This window comes from Sturnus vulgaris, chromosome Z, assembly GCF_052056855.1.
Source record: "Sturnus vulgaris isolate bStuVul1 chromosome Z, bStuVul1.hap1, whole genome shotgun sequence".
In the NCBI taxonomy this organism is placed as follows: domain Eukaryota; kingdom Metazoa; phylum Chordata; class Aves; order Passeriformes; family Sturnidae; genus Sturnus; species Sturnus vulgaris.
The window spans coordinates 31,929,141-31,954,658 of record NC_142283.1 but is presented as its reverse complement, the minus strand read 5'-3'; the positions used below and the strand labels follow the sequence as shown (position 1 = coordinate 31,954,658).

General features: G+C 37.4%; 1 protein-coding gene and 1 long non-coding RNA gene across 9 annotated transcripts in view; one reads left to right on the top strand and one right to left on the bottom strand.

Annotated features, from left to right (window-relative positions):
* The window catches only part of LOC148219775 (uncharacterized), a 54,434-nt gene extending 52,849 nt beyond the window's left edge, over nucleotides 1-1,585 (bottom strand). Inside the window, exon 1 of the long non-coding RNA XR_015799299.1 lies at nucleotides 1,429-1,585. This is a non-coding gene — a long non-coding RNA (uncharacterized LOC148219775). The remainder of the gene's footprint in view (nucleotides 1-1,428) is intronic.
* Nucleotides 1,586-2,417: 832 nt separating this feature from the next.
* LINGO2 (leucine rich repeat and Ig domain containing 2) overlaps nucleotides 2,418-25,518 on the top strand; it is a 687,670-nt gene continuing 664,569 nt past the window's right edge. For 4 of the 8 annotated variants that reach the window (XM_088156120.1, XM_088156122.1, XM_088156123.1 and 1 more), the window contains exon 1: nucleotides 2,846-2,882. The gene's annotated coding sequence lies outside the window, so the exon portion shown is untranslated. Of the gene's footprint in view, nucleotides 2,883-25,518 lie in introns of all 8 variants that reach the window. The other 4 variants (XM_088156126.1, XM_088156127.1, XM_088156128.1 and 1 more) reach the window with 2 other exon arrangements.

Sequence of the window (25,518 nt, the reverse complement as noted above, 5' to 3'; positions counted from 1 at the left end):
TCTTGCTGTTTATATACATTTAGAAAAAAATCACAGAACTGGCAAATTTTAGAAACTTCTATATGACATATAAAGTTTCTACTGGGTATCAGTGCATTTTTCTCAGAATAGCTGTTTTACTAGCATTCCACAGAAATCACAGCAATGGTTTCTGGGTTTTGGGGGGGGGTTTGTTTGGTTGTTTGCTGTTTGTTGTTGTTTGGGTTTTTTTTAACTAACTACTGTTCAACAGCCGGGACTCAGCATTAATTAATGTCATTGGGTACTCAGTTTGAGACCAGTTCAAGGAACACTGCATTACGCTGTCAGTGCTTTATAAAAACGGGTTAATTCAAAGAAATCAGTGAATTAATTGCTTTTGAATCCAGATAACAGGGTGTTTGTTTTATGAGAAATTAAACTAGTTAACATTTTACTGTGTTCTCCCAACTTTGCAGGAACTCTCAATCATTTCATTATGGATCATTCATTCTTACTGTTTCTCCCTGTAACACAGTATAAACCATAGTTCTCCTGTGTGGATGTTTAGCGTGATTCTGGATTAATAGTGCTTCATTTTATTGATGAAGGCATTATGTGTATTGTACATGTTGGACCAACATCAAGATATGTTGGAGTCAGTAAGTCAATTTTCTTATGTCTGAAGTATGGCTAGCTACCAGGGCTACTGCCTGGGGATGCTGCTTGGAATAAAAACAAACAAACAAACAAAAAACCCAGACACATAACCTTGGACATTGGTGGTAAAATAATAAAGGACTATGTCTTATTTATGTTAGTTTCCTTTATTCTAAGTCTTCCAACATTGTATGTCTGGGTTATGTATATTTACATTTACTTCACACCCTGTTATGTTAGCAAAAAGCTGTGCAAACTGTGTATGTGCAAACACTTAAACATTTGTGAAACTGAAGGGAGAATGCAAAATACTGCACAACTCACGGTCACTATTTGATTCTTTGGAACTTTCATGTCACTGCTCCTACCGGTAAGTGAAATTCCTCAATTGTATCAATTTTTCATCTGTTGTAGAACATACAAGTTTCTGAGGATTGCAATATCCAGATGGCTTTCTATGGACAGGAATATGACAGGAATATGATTTGCTGCCAGTGAAAATACCCCCAAAACAACAAAACAACAACAACAACAACAAACAAAAAAACCCAACCAACCAACCAACAAACCCAAAAAACTAAACAAAACAAACAAACAAAAAACCCCCCCAACAACAACAAAATAAAGAAGAAATCACCAAAAAAACCTAACAGATCATTCTTAGAATTATCTTAGGGATCTGGTATTGCTGTTCCTGAATTGCTCAATGTAAACCTGACACTCCACCTTCTCCATCAAAAAATGTGTTAAATCCAACTATTTCAAAGTGTACAAAGAACGCAGAGTGAGGTACGTGCATGCAGCACTAACTTCTGCAAGCGCAGGGAGGAACTGGGCCAGCAACCACTCTTCCATCAACAAGCGCAAGCCAAGCAAGCGACGAGGAGGCTGGAGACGCCCTCACACCACAGACGCGGTCAGCGTCCTCTCCGCAGCACGGTCTCGGGGAAGCCTCGGACGCGGCCGCCTGCAGAACACAAGGCCGACGGCGACGGTCATCGCTCCGCAGCCGCACCGCCGTCCTACCGAGCCCAAGCCCGTGCCCATGGCTGCGCCGCGCCAGACTCCAGCCAGCCCTCGCCACGGGGCCTCCCGGAGGTGCCCCCTCGCCCCCGCCGCCTCTCCCGGAGCGGCCCCGAGTGGCGCCGTCGGGCGCGCAGCGGGACGGTTCCAGTGCGAGCCGCAGAGACCCGCCGGCTGCCAATCCAAGCCCCCGCACCGCGCCGCCCTTGAAATGGCCGCCCAGCGGCGCGGGTCTCCCCTCCTCCGCACACTCCCCCGCTCCCGGGGGGGGGGGCACACCTCCGAACCCGCACCCTGCAGAGCCCGGGGCGCTCCGACCTCCGCGCTGCGGAGCCGCCCTGCTCTCCTCAGAACGCGGCGGGGCGGGAGCAAGGGTGGAAGAGGGGGGGATCAACCGCGCCGCCGCCCGCGTCGGGGAGGCGGAGGCACCGCGTCTTGCGGGGCTGCGGGGGCGCCGCACGCGCTCCCTCCTCACGGCGGTGAGGGTTAATAAAGGCCGGCGGCAGCCTGCCCGCGGCACGGCTACGGCCGGGGGCACCTCTCCGCGGCCCAGCAGTCACCGGGATAGGAGCGGCTCGCCCGCCCGCCCGCGAACCACTCTGCATCCCCGAGGTGCCGCCGCTGCCTCGGCGGGACTCGCCGGCGTGTGAGCCGCCTCGCGGAAGGAGCCGCTCCGCCTCTGACAGAGACGCGCCCCCTCCTCCCCTCCCCACCGCCCGCCCGCCCTCACCTCGAGCTGGCGCTACCTCCCCGCTCCGCCGCCGCCGCCTCCTCGCCCGCTCGCCCCTGCGCCCCTCTGCTGTCCCCCTGGCGCCTGGCCCCCGCCGAGGGGCAGTTGGCCAGCCCAGCCCTCTTCCCCGCTACCCTGCTGCGGCTGCAGCTTCTCTCGATCCCCGCTGCAGGGAAGTGGCAGCGGCGATTGCCAAGCGGGAGGAGAGGACAGGAGAGGAGTGGAGCCGCCGGCGGTTCGGGCAGCGCGCTGCGTCTGAGTCTCCGGGGATGGACTGGGCTTCGTCCTGCGCCTCAGCCTGCCCGCGGAGAGGAGGGCGGTGATCGTCCGCCAAGCCCGACAGGGAGGAGAGGCACCCTGGTTAAATGTTACGGCTCCCCGTCCGCTCCCCGCCGCCACCCCGCGCATCGCTCACCTCGGGAGGGGGCTGTGAAGGTGGCGGCAGAGGCAGTCCCGGCTGCGGCGCGCCCCGCCGCCGCTCGCCGTGAGGGAGCGCCCCGGCAGCCACCAGGTAAGCCACCGGCACCCTCCCGGTGCCATCGGGGGTGGCGGCCGCGGGGCGCCCGCCCGTGAAGGCAGAATAAGTTTCGCGGGGGGGGGGTCTCTGGAGGGGAAGAGGATCCCCGCGTCCTGGGGGTCTACGCCTCCCGATGTGGGGGCTGCGGGGGGCGACAGTCGGCGGGACGCGGCTCATCAGAGCCCTCCACTGCCGCCCGCCCGGGCTGGCCTCGTCCCCGGCCCCCCGAGGGTTCTTGGACGAGCGCGGACGGCGCTGCCCGCCCAGCAGAGGGGGGTGGTGAAGGAGGGGTGTCGGGCTGCCCCTGTCACGGGCTGGGGGGGCGGGACGCTGTGCCCAGCATCACATCTTCCCTGGGGAACAGCTTTCCCCACCGGGCGGGGAACCTTGGCGATGGGAGTAGAAGTCGTCCGGGGCTCCGAGCGACGTGCCACAAACACAATAGTCCTTTGTCACCAGCGAAGAGATGCTTCGACACCTGCGTCCGCTGCTGTGGTGGATGTGCTCGCTGGAGTACGTGCATCAATAAAGTGGGTCTTGGGGAGTGATGGTGTTGGTGCAGGGTGAAGGCACTGTTTTACCTTCTGCACAATAAATCCAGAATAGCCCCCCCTTTTAAGGAGCAGCTCGAAGTACATGCAGGTGCTTGTGAACATACCTGGAAGAAAAATAGCGGCAAGAAAATCTACTGATTCATCATTTGTCCAGTCTCTTGAGCCTAAAATATAAGGTTTTGCAAGTCCTGTTCTATAGTTGCTGGAGTAAACAGCAATGCTTTAAATGTTCTTAAGCATAGTCCCCTTTAGCTTTCCTTGCCAAGCAAAGAACTGCAGTGTGTTCTATTACATGCTGCTGTTTTAAAATACTGTTATTTCAAAAGATTTTCTCATTTAAAAAGAAAAACCTCTCATAAAACTGAAAACACTGAATACTGAACGCTTCAAAAATAAATCAGATCTGAACTTGCATTGCTTGCCAAGTGCTGGGTGCTGGTGGTGAGGGCAGAAAGAAGCACACAGATTTTCTGTGCCTTTGTCATGAAAATGAGCCATGCAGTCTTTATTTCAGTCAAAACTACAGCACTAAGGAAATGGAAGTGAAAATTAGTTTGCATAGTGTTCATGGAGGTAAGCTGTAACCTGTAAAGCATGAACACAATAATTCTGAAGCCTTACCCCACTTTCTACAGTGACACATCTGGAATCGACAGATCTACAATGTAATGCGTAAGATTTCACCTCAAACTAATGTATATGCCCTAAAATAATTCTATAGCATTTAACTTATCACTCAGAACTAAAAGAGCTGCCTCCTCATAAAGAAAAAAAAAAAAAAAAAAAAAGAGTGCTAGAAGGTAGAATAAAAGGATATGCTTTCCTGAGCTTCTACCTTCCAGTGGAAAGCCCAAAATAAAAAGAGATAGTCTCTGTTCCTTCTGTATTCAAACAAGGTACCAGCCGTTCCATTAGAGGCTACACCCTTTCCAGGAAGTGTTTCATTGTAGAGTTGGATCTGCTGTGTGGTCTACTTTGCTGCATAATGGGCAACACAGAAGAGTGCACTAACTTCAGTAGTATGCCTACTCCTACTATGTAAATATCCCAGTCAAAATGGGATTTTGGATTTTTTTTCTTCAGATCAGCACTAAAAATAATTGACTACTCAGCTACTGTGCCACCTCCTTATTTTTCTTGAAAAGTAGTGATTTTGACAGAAGCTAGTATATGTGCATCAGAACAACTATGCTATTCCTTTTACGTAAACAGAATATCCCTGAAAACAGTTTTTATTGCTCTGAATTCCCTCTTCAGAGAGTAGGAATAACACCTACATAGGCTGAACAACACAAGTTATGATCAGCTTAGAACTTAGAAACAGCGTGGTCTGGTAGTATAACAGGTATCAGATCTTTTGTTACTGTTCTAGAATCCAGACTTTCTGTGAAAGGGCTCTAGGAGGAAATGTTATCCTGTGTAGTAGCAGCAAGAGGTGAAAAAATATGAAGTATTAGAGAAGCTTGTTAGCTTAAGCAGCTGTCCACAAGTACTGTGATTAATACTCTGTTGGCATGCTACTGTGAACTAATACCAGGATTTGGGTATCCAGCAGTTAAGAAAAAAGACCAAAGTAACTTACCCTTTGTAGTCCTGAAGCTGTATCGTTTTTCTCCAACACATACAGTTAAGGAGGTCTGAAGAATGGAATATTAGCAGCCCTGTGCCGAGTTTAGCAATGTAAGCCTATGCTAGTGCCTTTTCCATATCTTGTATTAAGACCATTCAAATAACATAGGCGCAGGGTGGGTGTGGTTATTGGAGAGGGATGGTATTGATAAGGATTCTAGGAGGACTCCTGTGATGATTTTTCTAAGTCATGCTGATACGACTGTTGCCAGTTTTTAGAGGTTTGGGGGTTGGGGTTTTTTTTGTTTTTTGTTTCTTTTTGTTTGGTTTTTTGTTTGTTTGGTTGGTTTTGGTTTGGGGTTTTTTTTGTTTGTTTTTTTTTGTCTTGTTTTGGTTTTGTTGTTGTTGTTTTTGGGTTTGGGTTTTTTTTTTTTTGTTTGTTTTTTTGTTTGTTTGTTTGTTTGTTTTTTGTTATACCTTTTGGATCGCTAAACCTTAATGAATAGAGAGAGGGGGAAAGGTTAAGGAGTTCTGAAGGCTCTGTGTGTAGCTGTCTGTTGGTTCATTGGCTCATCCTTTGTGAGAAGGTGGATTTCCTTATAGCTGTTGCTGGTAATTAAAAATCCAGATGATGGGCAAGTGGAGAGAAAAGTGGATCAATTTCAGTAAATGTATATGATACTAGGAATTTATATGATGCTAGGAATGTGTATGGCTGCATTCTCTTACTGCAAAGGAGCTTATTTGACTACAAGTACTATGGTACATTGTACTGAGTACATTCTAATTCTCTGTGCTTTCTTTTAATTTTTTGCACAGATACTCAGGAAATTTAAAAAAATTCTGTTTCTAATTCATCATTGACATGCCTCTGTCATAAGGCTGATTTGGCTAAGCTGTGGCAAATTATGAATCTTTATAAATTATTACTTATTTCTAATTAGTAGTAGCCTAGTTTAACTGTTGATTTTCCAAAATGTTTTCATCTCATGTGTCTTCAGCCAGACACTCATTTTTTCACCTAATTTAAAAGCATACAATTAAGAATTTTCTTCTTTCCTGGAGAGTGTGGCCTTTCTGTTACCTTAGAAAAACATTAAAATAGATGAGATAACTCTCATGTAAAAAATGAGATTGAAATATTTGAAATTTATAGACATTGGTGCTCAAGATATACCAATCAATGCTTTCTGTGCTGAGATATCAATATTATTCCCATGAGATATGTTGAGTAGAATTCATATTTGAGCTGCTTCCCATCTCATAAGCCTTTTGATTCCTGGGGACAATTTCATTTCTTAATGATGAAAATCTGTGGAGGGAGGAAACAGAGCAGATAAACTGTCATCAATGTTGTATAATGACATTTCGGTGGCCCATTTTCTGTTGATAAAATGCAAATCATGATTTTATTTTTTCTCAGCAACTATTGAAGCAGTAGTTCACGAGATTATTTATAAACATACCAGTCAGAATTGTTATTTGATTAAAGTCTAATCTCTCCTTCCCCTTGAAACTGGAAGTAGATAATTGTATCAGCAGATTGTAGGCAAGTCTTGTTATATATTGATATAGTGGTAATGCTTTCATTGCTATGTATTATATATGTTATATAAATATATATTGTTATAATATGTAATTATGATATATTGTTAATGCTTCAGATTTATTATTATTATAAAAGTCTTGTTAGGTCAGTGTAGATATTTAGTGAACATTTCTTCTCTGTGATGGAATTAGTGGGACATTTTACCCATCTTCCAGAAATACTCCTAATTACATGCATATAGAAATAAGGGTGAGTAGCAATTAATATTTTATTGAAGGTGGAAATATTTAAAACTTCTCTAATATTGATTTGCACTTCTGCTAATAGTTCTCTTATTCCTTTCGTACATAGTAGGCAAGGGTTGCAAGGAAATGCCAAAATCATACCTGATTTGGTGTATTTTAAATGGCATAGTCAAAGTAGGTGATTCTTAAAAAAATATATTCAGAAGAATAAATGTGTCTGAAGGAAATGGATATCTGGATTTTCATATAATGGTCCTATTACATTTCCTAAAAGCAAGGAAAATTTGGCTTTAGTTGAACAAATAAAGCTACATATCTTATTATCTATCAATCTCAAAATTAAAGTTGCAATGAAAGAAAAAAATAGAGTATTTGCGAACTTTTATCATAGTTGGAAATAAAACTATATATTGTATTTGAATGGAGTAAACAGAATCATCTTCAGCAGAAATATTTGTCTATATAAAAATATTTCTTTATTATGGATTTTGTTTGATTTACTGCAAAACGCCTGTCCTTTGGTCAGATTAAGGAAGAAAATTATTCTACAGTCCTTTTTCTTTTTGTTTAGCTAGTATTTATACAAAAATATTTTAATAATATTTTATAATTTTTAGTGAAAGCATGTTCTATTTCTAATTTTTTTTTATAAAGCTTGCATGGCTTCTTAAAACCACTATTCTTTTGTGATGACAGATTGCTTTAAATGGTAAAAACTTCAGATATGTCCTGTAAAACTATAGGTAAGAAATCTTAACTCTTACTTTTTTTTAATATTTGAGGTTACTTAGAAAATTATTTTGTTCTGATATTCGTGTTTAATGCCTAGGAGCAACCAGTGATCACTAGTTCAGATTATAGGAACTCAACAGCACTCCACACCCCTCCCTTCTCCCTATTCCTCTGCACCCAATAATTTTAAGTACACTTGTCTTCAGTGTTGAATATTTATAAGAACTGTGGGGTGGCATTTACCGATGCAGGCCAAAGGCTATCTTTGAGCTGTAAAAATGGAGATCTCCATCTCTAAGGGAAGAGTGGGACTTCCCTGCAGTCCCCTCTCTGGAGCTTTTTGTGTAACTAAAAGTGTAATATGGGGAATAACACCACTAGAGTAACCAAATAGGCTGGTCTTAGAACAGCTACTTAGATTGTCATCCTCTGCTTAGTTTCCAGCTTCCAGATTACTCTTTCATCCCATTATTTCCTTCACTTTATCTTGTTTCTGAGAAAACACCAAGTTTTCTTCAAATGGTATTTATTTCTCAATTATTGAAATTCATAAACTGCATTTCAGCTCGTGTTTTGGTGAAGTATTTGTAATACAGCAGTAGATGCTGGCTATGAAGAGTTTCATAAAAGAGGGAAAGCTCAGTTTGGCATTGTCAGGATTCTGTTTCCTTTAATGCAGAAAGGTTTGTATTTCTCTGTGACAAGTCATCAAGTAGATTCCCATTCACTGTACATGAACCATGAACCTCAGCACTGATATTTTCCCATGGCTGCCCTACACGTTTTGCAGGCCAACATGTACCAAAGTCAATTGAAATCATCACAACTCCACCATATCTGGGATCCATCAGTTATGCAGGAAGGTAGCATGTGTGTGGAGGACACATACAAAGACCCAACTATGTTTTATCATGGTTATGGAGACTGAGATAACCTCAAGAGAGACAAAAGAAGATAAACAAGCTCCTTGGGAAGAAGAAATTCTGCTTCCCTTTAAGCCCTGGGGAATAAAAAGGGCGAGGTTTCAAGATTGTGAGATTTTACAGCTCTGAAGATGTTTAGTTGGGATAGGTAACACCTTTCAGCTCTAGTAAAGACAAGGAAGAGTTTGTAGCTGTTTGTGACAAAATCTCATGCTTCTGAAGTGGAAAGGACTAGAGAAGACTGAAGCTGGAACAGGTGTGACTGGAAATGAAAGGAGACAAGCCTGTGGCCTTTCAGCATCAATTTGCCTCATTTGTTCTCAGAAGTAACGAACTACACCTATGCTTAAACACTGTGATTCAATTTTACAGGCATAGCAATAATTGTCTTGAAAGGAGAGACTGCATTTCTATTTCTTTCGTGGGTGCTAGAAAGTGTGAGATTCGGAAAACCACTCATCTTCAATGGGCCCATGTGAGTACAAGACTTGCTTTAGATGTACCTCTGAATGGCTCCAGTGCTGTAACTATCAAAGCCAGAAAAATTATGCACAAGAAAATATGAGACTTACCATTCTACTAAATAGAAAGTATTAGTTTGACCATTAGTAGCAGGAATAGATTCTTTTTTATTTGAAAGCCAGGAAAAGAATTAAGGTTAATAATGTATGTGGGGAGGAGCCATTGTGGAAATAGGTTGTGTTTATGGCAGTACATGAGGTCGTCTGGAAGAATATGCAGAATTCTACATTTTGCAATGGCTTTATGGTGCTTCATTTTGTTGTTGTTTGTTTGTTTGGTTGGTTGGTTGTTTTTTTTTACTACTGAACAGGACCAACCAAATCTATTGAGGAAATAGCTGTCTCATGCCAGCTTTTGACTGTTCCATTTCCAGTATAAACTGGCACGCGTTGCAATGAAAAAGAAGCATTATAGGAAACATGTGAAAACAGATTATATTCATTTACTCCAGTCTGGGTAGTAAAAACTTTCAAAGAGTGAGTGGATCAGTTTAATTTGAGGTAAAATGTCTCTGTGCTCACAACATAAACAGAGCCTAGTGCAAACAAGAATTCATGCTAGTTGGGAATGGATTGAGTTTGGTAGAATAGGTTATAAAGTAGATAAGTAGAATCACATAAGCTTAAACCCCCATCAATTCTTGTTTCTGTTGTTTCTACAGACAATGTAGAGGAAGTAATTATCTTAGAGTTATTACAAAGGTAGTGAAAAGACGTATCAAAATAAAGGCAGTGGAACAATTTTAGAAATTAAGCTGCAGTAAATCATAAGCTTGCAATAGCTTACTTCCTAGATTTCTGAAGGAAATGCATAACTGAGCACCTGAGCATTTATTTTTAATTGCTATGTCTGATCTGGAGGATAGCCACTTTTTAGGAAGAAAAATTATGACAGGAATTACTAAGCAGTAGTTGTCAAACTCCAAGAAAGTAATTGAGAAAAATAATTGAAGTCAACAAAACATCTAGATGAATATATCATGAAGGTATGATTGTTGCCCACTTTAAAGAGACAAGTGAACTAGTCTGCTAGGAAAACAGTCCTGTCCAGCTTCATTCTCACTACAAGCATGGCTTAAAGTGAATGTACAGTTGAATTCTTATAAAATAATTTTCTTACTGATAATATATTTCTTCAAGTGTTCATATACTGTTATAAAAAGCTTGATTAAAGGAACAGAGTTGCATGTGTGTTCTTAAGAAAGGAAAAAAGATTGTAAATAATTTGGGTTTTTTTATTCTTTACAACAAATGCTTATCTGTTTTTCTCAGACCCTATTCTGAAAATGGAAGTTTGAAAAAACTAGTTCTTGTAAGAAATAGATATAATTTCTGCTTTGACATAGAAATAATTAAGTAGTGGGCAGTGTTATGCATTGGGGACTGCAAAATAAGTCATCAAACTACTCCTGTCAAACAATTACTGTGGAAAGACAAGTTAAAAAATTTTATACATTAAAATAAAAAATATTAAGGAGGATATAGAAATCTTGTTTAGATCTAGTCAGCAATTATTTTGTATTTTTCCTTTGTGAACAGTTTTTGTAGTTTTGAAAACAGACAAAGGTAAAAAAGAAAAAATAACTTTGATGTGTTGATAATTAAAATTCTACATGTACTTTAAGATAAACATGCTAATGCTTTGAAAAGGAAAAGATAGAGATACCATGAAGGTATATAATAATAAATATTCTAGTTTCTATGATGTTTTTTCACTGTTAGACGAACAAAAAGTCATGTGATGGGTAAAGAAATTTGAATTACTATTTTAAAATTAATAGTCCATTAACCAAACAGTGTTGAAGTAAGAATTTCAGGATTTTTTCCCCCCAAAACTATAGAGGTATTATAGCCAGGCAAATTTTTTTAAACAGCAATACAAGAACAAAACAAGATTTTGAAAAAAATTAAAAGACTGCATGCTCTGAATATCATGAAAAACCTTTCGCACTATGCCATGTTGCATGATTGCTTCCCTGGGTTTGGGAGGCTTATCTTTTCCTGTGAGGCTTTAACTGTTCAGCTGAAGCTATGTACAGTGCTCAAAAGGAAGGATACCAGAGAGTAGGAACCATCAATTTAGTTGTTGGTCCATTGGTTACTGCACCACTAACGAACTTGATTTACATGGCTGTTTGACCACTACATGCTAATCTTCATAACCTGCTTAAAACAGTTCACTTTGCTGTGTGGGTAGACAGTAGCCTTCAACTACTCACATGAACACCTTGTTATAATCATGTAGTGTGTTATAGCAATACACCCTCTTGATATTAGATTGTACAACAACCAAATTTAAGTTTTTACTTCTACTTTATATTGGTTGATTTTACTTTAAAACAGCTTGTTATAAGTATTTGAGGTTTTCTTTTTCATTTGCATATATGTCAGGTGAGAGTTGTGGAAAAGAGATTATGGTTAGATTTAACAGCTAGCAGGCTCAAATAGTTCATTGCTCATTCAGTTAGGGTAACAGTACTGAATATTTGGTGCATCTAAAGAAAATGGCTTTTTTTCACTGACGCCTTTTATAAAGCAATGAAGCTATTGCTTAGTCTGCAGTTCAGAGATACCATTGTTTAACTAGAAAATGGAGTTTTACTGGAAATAAGGAAACGTTTCATATAGAAGAATCAATCTTCATCATTGTAAATGTTTAGTATGAGGAATCTGTGCCATGTTTGATGATATAGGGTGCTGGAATTTACATTTAAATATGTAATCAAGGTCACAGTTTTATTTATTTACATTCTAACACAGTATTATTGATATATGGAAGGATAATAAATGAGTGCCTGTAATGTATCAAGAGCCTAAATTTCTGCTTTAATTACATCCGTCCTAACTGTATGGTATTTCTGTTGGTACTAGTAATATTTTGTATGCTTTCTGGGCATATGAAAAAAGCACTGGGCCAGAATGGTAGAGGACATGCAGATAACTGGTGCATTTTTAAAGTTTTCTACTTTTGTTTGAAAGAGATATCATTATTGCTGTCTTCAAATACCTTCACTCTGGACATCTCATTGGGTCAGCAGAGAGATAAAAAAGGAGAACAAAGAGATATTGAAAGCTGGCATGGCAGGAAATTTCTAAAACTTATTCAAATGTGACATCATACGTACAAAGTCAGTTTAGAATATATCATAGATATGCTTTCTTCAGCAGCTGTCAAAATAGAACGTGTTCTGCTGTATTTTATTTGAAGGCAATATGATCATATCTCTGATCTTTTATGTGAATAACTCTGAAAATTAGTTAATGTCTTTGGGCCCATGACAGGTTACCAGTACATTCTGTTTCATATAAGCTTTTTAGCTAACAAAACTTTATAATTTACTGTTTGTTCAGTACATCTGAGGCAAACAGAAAACCACAGAAAGTAATCCTGTAATATGATGTGATGCTCTCTGATGATCTAAATTAAAGCAATTACATTTTAAATTCACCAGAAGGATTTACATTACTGAGGCTCACTGAACTTTACAGTAAGTAGCATAACTTCAAGTTCTTTTGAAGCTTCTGCTCTACCAGTCTATGTTCACACATGCAGAAATGACCTGTTACTTTTCTCGTAACACAAACTGATGTTTATTTAAAAGTTTAGTGCATGTTTTTGCCTACATTTTTATGCAAATTTAAAATCTGAGTTCCAAAATAATAGTTCAGTGACTTGTAGTTGTTACGTAGATACCCTATGAGAAAGTATAATAATTTTTCTTTAAGAATGCTGCTAATAATGAAATATTTCACAAACTGAAAAATAATATTTCTGCATTTGTTTTTCAGTATCTCCTATGCTTGGATTCTTACATTTTTATACAAGGAATCCATTATTTAAGAATATTTATTGTCAGGGTTTGCTTAATGTACAATAAGACCATTTTCTGCAGCTGTCAGGAAAATAATTTGGACTTGTGTATGAGCTATGTCCTTTTATTTTTTTCCTGCAGTTTAATTCCAGTTAATATTTACCAGTACATCCTTCAAAGGTAACAACAGAGCTACTGCTCACTAATACTTATTTTGTGTTATTTGTAAGCACTGAAAATATTAACTCCTTTCCTAACACTGTACTGTGAGGGTGGATTCTTCCTTTGAATCTGCTACCAGTAGCATTTTTACTTTGAAATGCAAATGCTGAGCTCTCTTGAAGTGCTTAGTGCATGACCTCTGATACACTTCATTATTACCCTTGCAGCTTGTTCCACAAAGGTTTTGCCTGAGAAAAGAATCAAGCTCTGTCACTGATAATACTCACTCTGTTTGCATCACATATTAATGCAATTTTTTTTTATTTATGGTAGCAATCACTAGATGGCACTGCTCTATGGTCTTTTTAAGACGTCTCATTTTCCTCTCCTTAAAATAATAATTTTCTTCTCTGATATATGGCATAATTAATTATTACTGGTTTTGTGGTATTATTTTTCTGGGATTTGTGGCAAATGGCAAAAAAATGGAATAAATATTTTTTTCAGGAAGGTTAAATACCTGAACATGATGTTTTGGTTAAGTGTTTGGCATGAGGAGAAACACAGTGTTTGCTAATCTCTGTTCCAGGACTAGTAAAAATAGAAAATGTTAGAAAAAAAGCCACAATGAGAACACTCTTCAATTTCTGTGTTTGTTGGTATCTTTGCCAGCTGTAAATCAGCATGTTAGGTATATCTTTTACTTCTTGGCAGGAAGGTGATTGTGTAATCTTGAACTTGCTAGCTGGCAATTCTAGCTTTTCTTATCTTCAATTGCTCAATTGTCAATGAAGTCTTTAGCCAAGTGCATAAGGAACAAGAAGGTAGGAGACAACGTAATCCCTTCTGTCACTGGAGTGTTAGCATAGTGTATGGCTGATGCTATTAATTCAACACACTTCTGTGAATAGATTACTCAAACAACTTTACCCGCAGGTCCCAAACGTACTTAGGACATCATCACTGCAGCAACACTGTTACTAGACAGCAACTACAAAATTAAAGGGTATTGCATACCTAAAACCCTCAGCAGCAACACCCCATCAAGAAAAAAAGGAAGCAGGAGCTGTTGTTGTTTGTTGCTGTTTGTAAACTTTTCAAAGTTTAGGGTACCATCACTGACTCTGTTACTAAAGTCAGATATGAAGTGGTAACAAGTTTTGTAGGACTTCTGTAGAGGGGAGTGCCTTAAACATCCTTATGCATTCGTCTGTTTTACTCCTATATTTCGTTGGTTTTTTATTATGGCACTCTGGCACACTGTGGCTCCAGGCCTGTGTGGCTCCTTAATTATTTGAAGAACAGTATAAAAGAGTACATGTGTCTAATGGCTGCAGATAAATGGAACTTCTTTTGATCTCTAGTAAAGCTGTCTCAGGAGTGTTTTCAGTTCTGGCTGGAAGAACTGCAGCATATTTTTTAACTAAGAAGTGACTGAGATTCTCTTAATATCAAACTTACTGTGGGATTCTTTCAAGAATAGTTGCCAATACTGTCAGTAATGACAGCTGGTAGGCATTCTCTGTTGTCTAATTTTGAATGATTAAAGAGTCAGACACCAATTTTTGAGCTTGTCATTTGCAGACAATTCTCCCCTTTGGAATTAGGATGGTAGTTGGACCTGTGCATGTGATTTTGGGGCCTATTTCCAGAGACAGGATTTACCAGTCTAGCTTTTGATTAAATTAAATTTATACTCCTTTGTGTTCATTCTGTATAACGTAAAGATAGTGAAGCTTTAAACGAAAGGGTTTTTACAGCTTGATAATTTTAAGTGCTTAAAATGTAGTGGCTATCCTTTCAAAAAAGCAACAGTAGTTAGCTTGAGACTTCCAGAAAATATCTTTCAAAGACAAAACTATAGATACTTTAACAGAAAATGTTGAAGTTCTTGCATGAATTCCTTTCCAATAATTGGCTTTTTTAATGTAAAAATTTAAATTAAATTATTTTTCTTAAATTACTTCCAAAAATGGAGATGTAAATTTCATTACCTTTGATGATGGTCATTTCCCTTAGAGAGAGCTAGATGAAAGTAGATTTTGCAGAAGTTATCCATTAAGAATTTTGGAATTTCATGAAGAAAAAGTACCAAAGAGCCAAAGTAATCAATAAAATCTGGTTTATCTCATAATCCATAATTTTTGATGTGAAGATTCTGGCGGCCTGAGTTCACTGTTAGCATGGTAATACTCTGCTCAAGAGGATGTCACTTTACATATGAGTTTAATTAGCGTTTTTTGCTTAAAGTAGAATGCAGGATGAGGGAGTAATGATGCTAGCTTTGAATTGCAAGAATCTAGACTGAAGAATTATTTGCCCTAGATAATGAGACTGTTGTTAATATCTCTGTTCTGCAAGTGTTTGGTATAGGCATATCAGTACTAAAATTCTCACTGACTTTTATCACCTGCTGTTTTTTATAACAATATCCTTGTATCTGACTTCCAAGTTTGCTGTTTCATTTTAAAGAATGACATTTGAGGACTTTGACAATGATGCAGTGGGGAAACTGTCTCTTCACCAGAACCTGAATAAGCAGTCCTGTTTACGAGTATTATTCACTAGTGTTTGGAATCTGACCTGTATTAATTTCAGAGGAGAGTTCACTGAAATGGTGAATATCTTAAGAGAGACTGGATGAAGTGTGAATTATACAAGAAATATCATATAGACTGCACTGTAACAACAGAAATACCTTAAAATGAGTCACTTTCTTAGACTGCTAGGAAAGTGATGCCTAAGGCTGTTCTGTCTTACTTGACTTGAGTAAAACTAAAATCTTCTTCTCCTACTCCTCTCACTATGTTTTTTTCAGTTAAAGCCATAAAAAAACAGACACACATTTTATACTCTGCTTGGCATGAGAATGAGGCTGCTGCATTTCTTTCTTTGTTTCCCTGTAGAAAACCTAGTGATAAGGATTCTCTTTTAGTAAAAGTTGAGGGAAAAAACTCTTTACTGTAAAAGCATAAAAAACTTTTTTTTCTGGGGAAGGAACCTCTTGGTTGTTCTTTGATGAAGTAGTAATCCAGGTACTTAGAAAACATTCAGTAGTGGTTTATTTACAATATCTAAGAAAACTGTGGAAGTTTCAGGTATTTCCTCATTTTTGTTTCAAAGTTACTGAAAATTGGTCACTTTGTTTCATAATTGGCATGAGGATTTAAAAATAGGAAAAAAAAACCGGTCTGATTCACTTCTGAACATATGCACAGTTATGAAACTATTACTTTGAATGAAAATAGCAAACAATAATTTGGGGCTGTTCTATTTGTGAGGGTAGAGAATGTATTTATATATAAAATACTGATTTTCTTTGAATATTTTATGTATCTAAAACCAGCTTCCTTATAAGTGTTGTGAGCAGAAAGGGAGTTTTAAAACAGATTTGTCAGAGAGATCCTGCCGTTAAGTCATGAGGTTCAGAATGGACCACTTTCCTTTATTAACACCTTCTCAGAGATATGTCTAAGTGCATCTGGAGTCTATTCTAGTGAGACTTATTCAATGGTTTCGGTCTAAAGGATTATATAAGTGCAAATTTTATGACTTTATCCTTTGTATGATTAAGGATTGCAACCCAAATATATTTATAAGAATAAAATAAATAATTTATTTGAATAGATTATGATAATGCAAATGATTGGACTAAAAGAATTCAGAATTTTTAGCTACAGAATATAGGTAGTTAATATAATGTAATATTTTCTAAACTATATTGAAGCAATTATATTAAAACTAGCAAAATAATTATGTGAAGATTGACATTGTTCATCCATATCAATGACTATGGGGAAATCTTTTTCACTCAGCCTTAAGGGGTGTTCCTACCTTCCCACTCAAGGAAGAAACCTCCACACACTCCAAAAAGGGGATATATATCAGAAGACCCTGCCCTTAAAAGTTGGTATGGGGCTTCTCCTGCATAAAATGGTTGACTAGCAGTCATGCCTCCAGGCCAGCTGCCTCAGCTCAGTAGCTTTACGTTAAGTCATAACTGCTTGCTTGTTGTCTTACAAAAAATTTGCCACACATTGACTCGTGTCAGTTTATTTCAAGAAAGACATTGTTCTTACCATCCTCAGAATATATGGTTCTGAGATTGAAGAGTCAGTGTGGTCTCAGCATTCTTCAATACGAAAAGCAGTGTGACTCTCCTTCCTCTGTCCACTACAGATAATTTTTTACAAAATAGGGTAAAGTGTGAACTGTTTTACCTTTTATCCTTACTGAGGCAGAGCATCCTTCTACACTGCATCCTATGACTGCAGTCAATCTAAAAATATTTGCAGTTTTATATTACAGTGATCATAGTTACATACCTTAAAAAATGCATTTATCAAATCTTTTAAGTTATCATGGACAGTTACTGCTTTACAGAATGTAGTGTATTAAGAAACTGTAGAAAACATTGAAGCTTTGTTATAAATACTAAATAGAAATGATTCTAATGATGGACTATATAAAATGGAATATAGCTTCTACACTATGAGAGCATTTGAAGAAGTCTTAGAGATGTTTGACTAGCTTTCCAGTAGGTTGTACTTAGTACATTGAACAATAACTTAGAATTTCAAACAAGATTAATTTATGCTTGCAATATCACATGAGTTAGTCCAGCTAATGAAGCTGTATTTTATATAAGTCTCAGGGGCTTAACTGAATTGTCTCAAATGAGTAGTATAAATTGTACTGAATAAGCACATTGTTTTTGTGTTGTACAACAAGGTGTCTTTTTTGTTGTAGTAATAATTTAGTGAATTTTTCTCTACAGATGCTATGTCAATGTTGAATCTTTGACAGTAAAATCAGTAGAATCAGTTGAAAGTATATTTTAATGGGAGAGTATTTACTGTACTCCTTTATGAAAAGGCATGAGCTACAGGTGCATGTCTAGCTTTTGTTGCTTTGTCAGAATATTTTTTAAACAGTAAGAGGTAACAGTACATCTCTTTCCCAAGACCCAACACACTGGTCTCAATATGTAAAAATCAGACTAAAGACGTCCTCTATAGATGTTTTAGGGAAAGGATATTCTTCCAATGGAACAGCCAGACTTCACCAGATTATCCATGTATGGGTCTTCTCCAAACTAACATGTGGGAAAAAACTGTGGAATAGTGGGTATATAAACGCAACACTTACAGGTTGTATTACAGGGAAACAAGTACAGAGCGCCCTAAGTGGGATTTTCTTTCTGTTTTAGATTAAAATATTGTCTTAATTATACTTGAATAATCTATCCCTTCTTTAAGCACTACTTGAACAACTTGTACAACAGAAGTTTAGAGTTTTTAACAAGCACATGTATGCATATTCATTGAGAACATTCTCTCATTTTTGTTAAGAAATTTAAGATTTCTTGGAAAAGTTTGATTTTTATTTTAGGAACATGAAGAAATTTTTACTGCTGTCATAACAAGTTCTCTGTCACTAAGAAAAAAAATTGATATTCTGTAAATGGAAATAAAAATTTTTATTAGCTATAACAATAGTTCTCTTTTAGTTATTTGCCTTTTAACAGCGAACATCAAAATGATATATTGGACTGAAAAATATTCTTGCAATTTTTCTAATTAGGCACAATATAAAGGATCCCACAAACTACTCCTATCTGAAAGGTGTCTATTGCCTAATGATTGCTGAAGGAAGTCCTTTGAAGGAGGTAGACCAATATCTTAGATTGGTAGAGAAGTAGGTAAATAGAAGTGTAAGAAGTATGAACTTGTCAAGTGGTGGTTGAATTAATTCTCTCCTCTCCTCTCCTCTCCTCTCCTCTCCTCTCCTCTCCTCTCCTCTCCTCTCCTCTCCTCTCCTCTCCTCTCCTCTCCTCTCCTCTCCTCTCCTCTCCTCTCCTCTCCTCTCCTCTCCTCTCCTCTCCTCTCCTCTCCTCTCCTCTCCTCTCCTCTCCTCTCCTCTCCTCTCCTCTCCTCTCCTCTCCTCTCCTCTCCTCTCCTCTCCTCTCCTCTCCTCTCCTCTCCTCTCCTCTCCTCTCCTCAAAAAGTTTTAAAAAGGATTTTGTAAGTAATGCTGCCATGTTTCTATTTTACTACAGTTAAACTGGCTGTCTATTAAAATGCCACTGTAATTCAGTTGGACTTTCACAGCCATTCAAATGGTACAAATTATTATATCTTGTAAACCAGTTCAAGATTTACTCAATTGTTTGATAGCATGCTTGCTTTGATTTAACATGAGAGCTTGTTCATATTGTTACTGGAAAAAACATAAGTAATTTAACTTAAGAAAATATGCAATTATTTTAAAAAGGCATTGCAGATGCTTTTTAACTCTTTTTTGAACTTTAAGTCACTGATGAATTTTTGGTTTAGTGTTTTGTTTCCATTTAAGCCTCAGTGTTTTTGTTTCAAGTTACTCCTTTTTGTCCTGATGTTACCCAAATTATATAATGTTTACAAAGTTTTCTGGGGTGAGTTTTCATATTATTTTTCAGGAGGAATGTAGGTATTCAAACACAAAGCAAGGCTAACACAAAACAGAATTTTAAAATTGGTTCTTACTAGTAAACATAATGAAAGTATGTCTGCTTAGCCTCTTTTTTTCACAGCATCTTTTAACCAATATGTTGTTTTAACTACTTCATATTTTCATTTTTCAGTAGAGTTACTAAGCAGGAGGCTCTGTAAATTTTCGTAACCATAAAAGACTGATTTGGAAAGACACATCTTTCCTTTTTCTAGATCTCTGCAAGAGGGACTGGTTAGAAAACTCTCATGCCACTAAGATTATGCTCTTTCTTCAGTGCAGTTTTCAATTCAGTAAGAAGCATGCCATCTGGTGAAAGTGACTGAGTCACTGTTACTTCTGCCCAAGGGAGCAAAATGTATTTCAGGTTAAAACAAACAAATGTAAAGAAAAGGTGTAGGGCTGAAACCCTCACATTCCTAGTGGGAAATGATTTATCTTTGTCTAGAACTTTTCCATAAGTGATGATGTGATTTCTCTGAGGAAAAAAGAAATTATCTTAAAAGTGAAATACTTTGTATGATATCATGAACATTTGATCAATGTTCATTTGCTCTATGTAAGAATCATATAAAAACGTGTTTCTTTGGCACATTACATGCCAGTGTAGAAAAAATAAGTTATTTGCCCCAAATATAGATTGTATTGAGTTCAGCTGATGGTTTTAAATTTGTGTCCAAAAGAGGTCCAGCATTTTGTTTTAATATTATTCAAACAAAACACTGTATTTTGTCTTCAAAAATAGACTTTGAAATTAAATTTGTTTCATTTAAAGTAGATTTTAATGATAATATCAGGAAAAAAACCATAAATGTGCTCAAAGATCTTTACAAAGGAGGTCATCAGTGTTTAGTGTTAGTCACAAAAGTTATTCAGTCACAAAAGTTATTCAAGGCTCTTCCAGAATTGATCATTATTTTCTCTTGGAAATCAAAGGAACTAAAATAAAAGGCAGTGTCAATATAACATTCAGGTGAAGGAATAAGTCTTTGTTTCCTCCTTGCCATTAAGATAGCATCTTAAAGGATGCTGAGTAATAGTGTTCTCATTAGATTCTGGGTACTGAGGAAAAGGTGTGGCTTCCAGATAAGTGCAGTTGAAATCAATAATGGATGTAATAGAATTTATGAAAAGCCATTAAACATGGACATATTTTGACAAACCAGGCTCTTGAGGTTGACAATCAAAGATTAGCAGTGACTCTTTTATGTAAATAATTTTGTTCTTAAGCTCTTACTCTGCATGGCAGATCCAACAAGCTTGTATCAGAATGACAGATATTTGAAGGTAAATTCCTGTGGGTTTCTTTCGCATGGTATAGCCTGGACATGTTCTTTATAGAAAAGCTTACTTCCAGCAGTCTTTTTCTCACAGTTACCTTCTGCGGTCCTGTTTAAATATAATCTGCTGTTTCAACTGTTTCCAGCTTCTTTTACATGGATAGGTTAAGAAGTGGTCACAAAGACCATCAGTATTTGCGTGCAGAGGTTTCTAAGTCAAAGATCATGCGTCTGAGTTGTATAGAAGGCAGATAAATACCTGATTTATAGGTGTTTGGGTCTTGAAGACTCCCCTGAACTATCTTAAGAAGAAAGTAAATAATACCATTGTCATATCAGAGATGGATACCAGGATTTATCAGTGTTGGATGTTTAAAATACAAACAGCATGTTATTTCGACATGTCATTTTAGAAGAGATATCAAATATTTTACTGAGGAAAAAACCTCTTAAGATCATCCAGTCCAGCCATTAACTGAGCATTGACAAGTCTGCTACTAAGCCATATCTCAAAATGCCACATCTACACTGCTTTTAAATACCTGCAGGGATGGTGACTCAACCACTCTCATGAGCATCCTAGTCCACAAAATCCTGTCAGTGAATAAATTTTTACTAATATGCCATCTAAACCTTACCTGAGGCATAAAGGCCATTTCCTCCAAGATATTTGACCAGTTATTACTTTTTATTGACAAAAGGGCCAAAGATATTTTCCTTCTTTGAAGTTGAAGATTTTAATGTGCTGTTCTTTCTTTGACTTTGATTCCTGAAATATCTGACCTGCCGCTCCATATGGTGCCTACCTCCTTGTCCTTTTTCCTTCATTTTTGTAATGTGTAGTGGCAGAAATGAGATTCATTATTCCAGACCAGAAACTAAGATTTTTACACATCTCATAAGAAGATTTTCCTGAGTAGTACCAGTCCCACTTCTCAAAGACTTTGCTTAGCTGTCAAATATACAGTGATTTGTAGTAAGAATCCATTTCCTTAGTTACTCTTCTGCTTCCAGCAACTAAATAGTTTTGTTTTTTTAAAGGGCAAGAAATCAGATCTGCACTCAGATCATATCACCTTGAGTGAATTGACCTACTGTAAAGTAAATATTCTAATTCACATCTCCTGTAAATAATCCTTGGGCCATACTTTTCTGATCAATCCAAGCTGGATTGATCTGAATGAAAAAGATAAATGCTTTTGTTTAAATTGATTTCGCTTGCAAGCAGGCCAAGTGTTTGGTCTTGTTGGTCATGAGGCTGTTTGAGCATTGTTGTAGGTGCAAATGTGGTCCTGTATTATTCATGCAGTATTACAGAGCTGGATTGACTTAAACTAGAGTGAGACAGATGATCTTGGAGCCATGAAAGCTGTGGGCAAGGACTTAGCATTCAGAACTGGTATTTGCTAATGGTTTTCTGTGTCTAGAGCTATATGCCTTTTCTTTGTAACTCTTTGTTTGTTTTGTTGTTGTTTGTTGGTTGGTTGGTTGGTTGGTTGGTTGGTTGGTTGGGGTTTTTTTTTGTTTTGTTTTGTTTTTTTCTTTTATATTGTCTGTTTTTTCTTCCCATAATTCAAATAAGTGACATTGACAATATTCATGTGCTGGATTACCCTGTACAGATGGCAAATCTTGAGTGGACCTGGTAGATATGAAAAAAATTGCACAAAAACTCATTGAGACCAAAACACCAAAATCCCGGTTGCCCTGAAATAGTGTATTTGTTACAGCTTAGAACTTCAATAGCTGCAAGTCAAAATTTCTGAATTTAGATAATCAATTTCATTTTAGAACATTTTAAATTCTTTTTAATCATCTGTGAAGGAGCAGTCAGGCATGGAAAGCCTAAAATATTTAGCAGAGAATTTGAAAAGTCAGAATTGAAAATGTGGAAAACATAGACTGGGCAGAAGGAAGAGCCTTTGGAGAGAAGAGAATGAAAGGTCTAAACATAGATTTTGCTTAAATTTGTGGCAGATCAGACAACTGGTTGTTACTAAGCTAGTAGTAAGATTTATTTGCACAATTAAAGATGAGCGAATCATAAAACTATGTCCTCAAGCGTTTTTACAGGGAAAGCAAATGAGAATGGGGTGATTATTCCACTATGTGCAAGGTGGGAGACATTGACAGTTAATCATGAGTGTACATTATCTGCTGAGAGAGGAGAGGATCTCAGATTCTTGAAGGCAAATGAGCTGTAAGCACACTTGTAATTTGCTGTAAGATATACCATTTTCAAGGCTAGCATACAGTTTCACAGGTATTAGGTGATCTTTTGTCTCTGAAAGGTGTTGAAGTTTGCATCTTAATTCTGCAATTTAGTTTCTTTTGCATAGTACTATGCATGTGAGCATTTAGTTTCAGTTTTAATTTTTCAGTTTTAATTGCTTCTGAAGATTTCAACTGCATTTTTGAAATGGAAACACAAAATCCATGATGAATGAACATAATGTTTTCTCTAGATAACCTGATTAAAAAAACAAACAAAAAGAAAAGTAAAAACCAGGGGGAACTTGGCTTAGAAAGTAAAACAATTAGAAAAGAATTTGTAGCTGTTTAAAAACCAGTTGTGAGAGACTTTGACTTGAGATTTGAAATAAATTGCAATCTTTATCAATGTTTGTTATTGTCCATATTAATAGACTAAATCATAGACAATAGTAATATATAGAGGAGAAGAGAAGATACACTGTGCTGGCTTCTGGAATAAGCTGTCACATCTTTGTTGTTTGGCAATGGAAAATAGACAGTCATTAATTTTTGCAATTAAAGTCACTTAGGTTATTTTATAATCCACAATGGGAATATGAAGCTAAGACCAGATTCTGAAATATGAGTTGCAGTATCGAGCATGCAGTGGAAGAGGAAGACATTGGGGTTTGTTTTTAAGACTTCTAGGCTTAAACAAGAATATTTTATGGCTTCTTTCCTTAAGAAAAAGACATCAAAACAAACTAAAAGGTGTAAATCCTAATTTGCATAGACATTTGGAAAGTGAGATCTGTTACTGCTGCTTGTTAGACATGGGTTTCTTTGTTCTGAGTGAAAGAGTGTGGTCTAGGAGACATAATGCTCACTCTTTGCTTTTGCATTCAGCTGTACCATCCAGTAATGTTCCAAGACTATATTTCTATTTTATGATTTTAAATTTAGAGAATTTGTTTCCTTCCAGATAAATGCATTTTTTCTCAACTTGTTATTTTTCAGGGGACAACTAAAAATGAAGCAATAACATTTGATCTGAAATATTTTGTGTTGTCTTTTGTTTCTATTTCATTTTCATGTTTTCATGTGTCGTTTAAATATATATTAGTATAAACAGATTTTGAAAGGAGACGTAATCTGGAAGCAGAATAATTTTGACATTGTCAGAACATATTTTCTTTTTATCTCCAAAGTGAACTGCCCAACTGAAAACTAGATTCTAACAAATGCATCTTGTGATGGGATATATATGATGGAATATAGTTGTAACTGCGTATATTTTCTAGTTTGCTTTATTTTTTGCTTCAATTTTGTCATATTTTATGTCAAGGGTATGTAAAAATGTCCAAAGCATTTTAAAAGAAGAGCAATACAATAGAATAGGCAGGGGATGGGGGGATGGAGAGGAGAATTGTGAAACATGGTTTAATAATAAATGAGAGCAAAGAAAAAGTTCCCTGAGATTCAACATGCAACAAGAATGTACTGTCATGTACATTTGTACATCATTGCCCACTGCATAAATGAGACTTCAGTGGTCAGTTAATCTGAAGGTTCAGTGTTCTTGTACAGTATTTTGCACTGGGAGATTTTGCTAAACATAGAAATGTATAATGGTAGTGATACCAGTCAGGAAATCAGGAAATCTGCTTTGTGAGCACTTTATATAGTATTTGTTTTAGTTGACTTTGTTTTTTGTTTGTTTTTGTTTGTTTGTTTGGGGTTTTTTTGTTTTGTTTTGTTTGTGTGGGGTTTTTTTGTTGTTTTTTTGCCTTTTTTTTTGTTTTTTTGTTAGTTTCGTTTTTCTAATTGTTTGATTGTTTAAAGGATTATCTTTGTCTATAAAGAATGCTGATATTCATTTTTGGTTTTGAAAATTTTTAGACTGTTATAATATGGTGTTCCTTTGATAGACAGAAAAAAAAACCCAACTAATTTGAAACATTTCCTATAGTTCATTGTCAATTATCTATGTGAGCAGGTTTGGGCCTCAGGTTTTAAAAGTAAGAATAGCTGCTTTGAATTCTTTGAAGTTTCCACCTCAGTGGCTCACCTGTTTGAAGAGACACAATGAGATCAGCTCTGCATGTTATGACCATAGCATCTTATGATTATACCTGTTTTTGTGTCACTGAATCTTATGGGGATTGTCTGAACCACTTAAAAGCAGGTGAATTGTATATGTTGATGACTAATTTGGTACACAGACTGATTTTGAAGGATAAATCCAGACATGTAAATGTACAGATCCTCTTTATCAGAAGACGTATTGCTATTCTTGAGGTTTCTGCAGATAAGTATGGCTTGTGATACGGAGAAAACACATAACTTGTACAGCAGATAAAAGACATAAAATGAGCATTCATTTTTCTAGTGTATTCAATTCTCTGAACATGTTACTATTCATGGGTGGAGTATATTGTTTCAGTTATAATAATAGGTCCTGATTGAGTTCAGAAAGCCAAGAATTGTCCATATTAGGCACATATGCAACAAAAAATAAGGATTTGACTTATAACAATTAGGATGAAAAAGTAGGGCAAATTAAGATCTGAAACAAGATCTGAAAACATTTTTTCTCCTTTC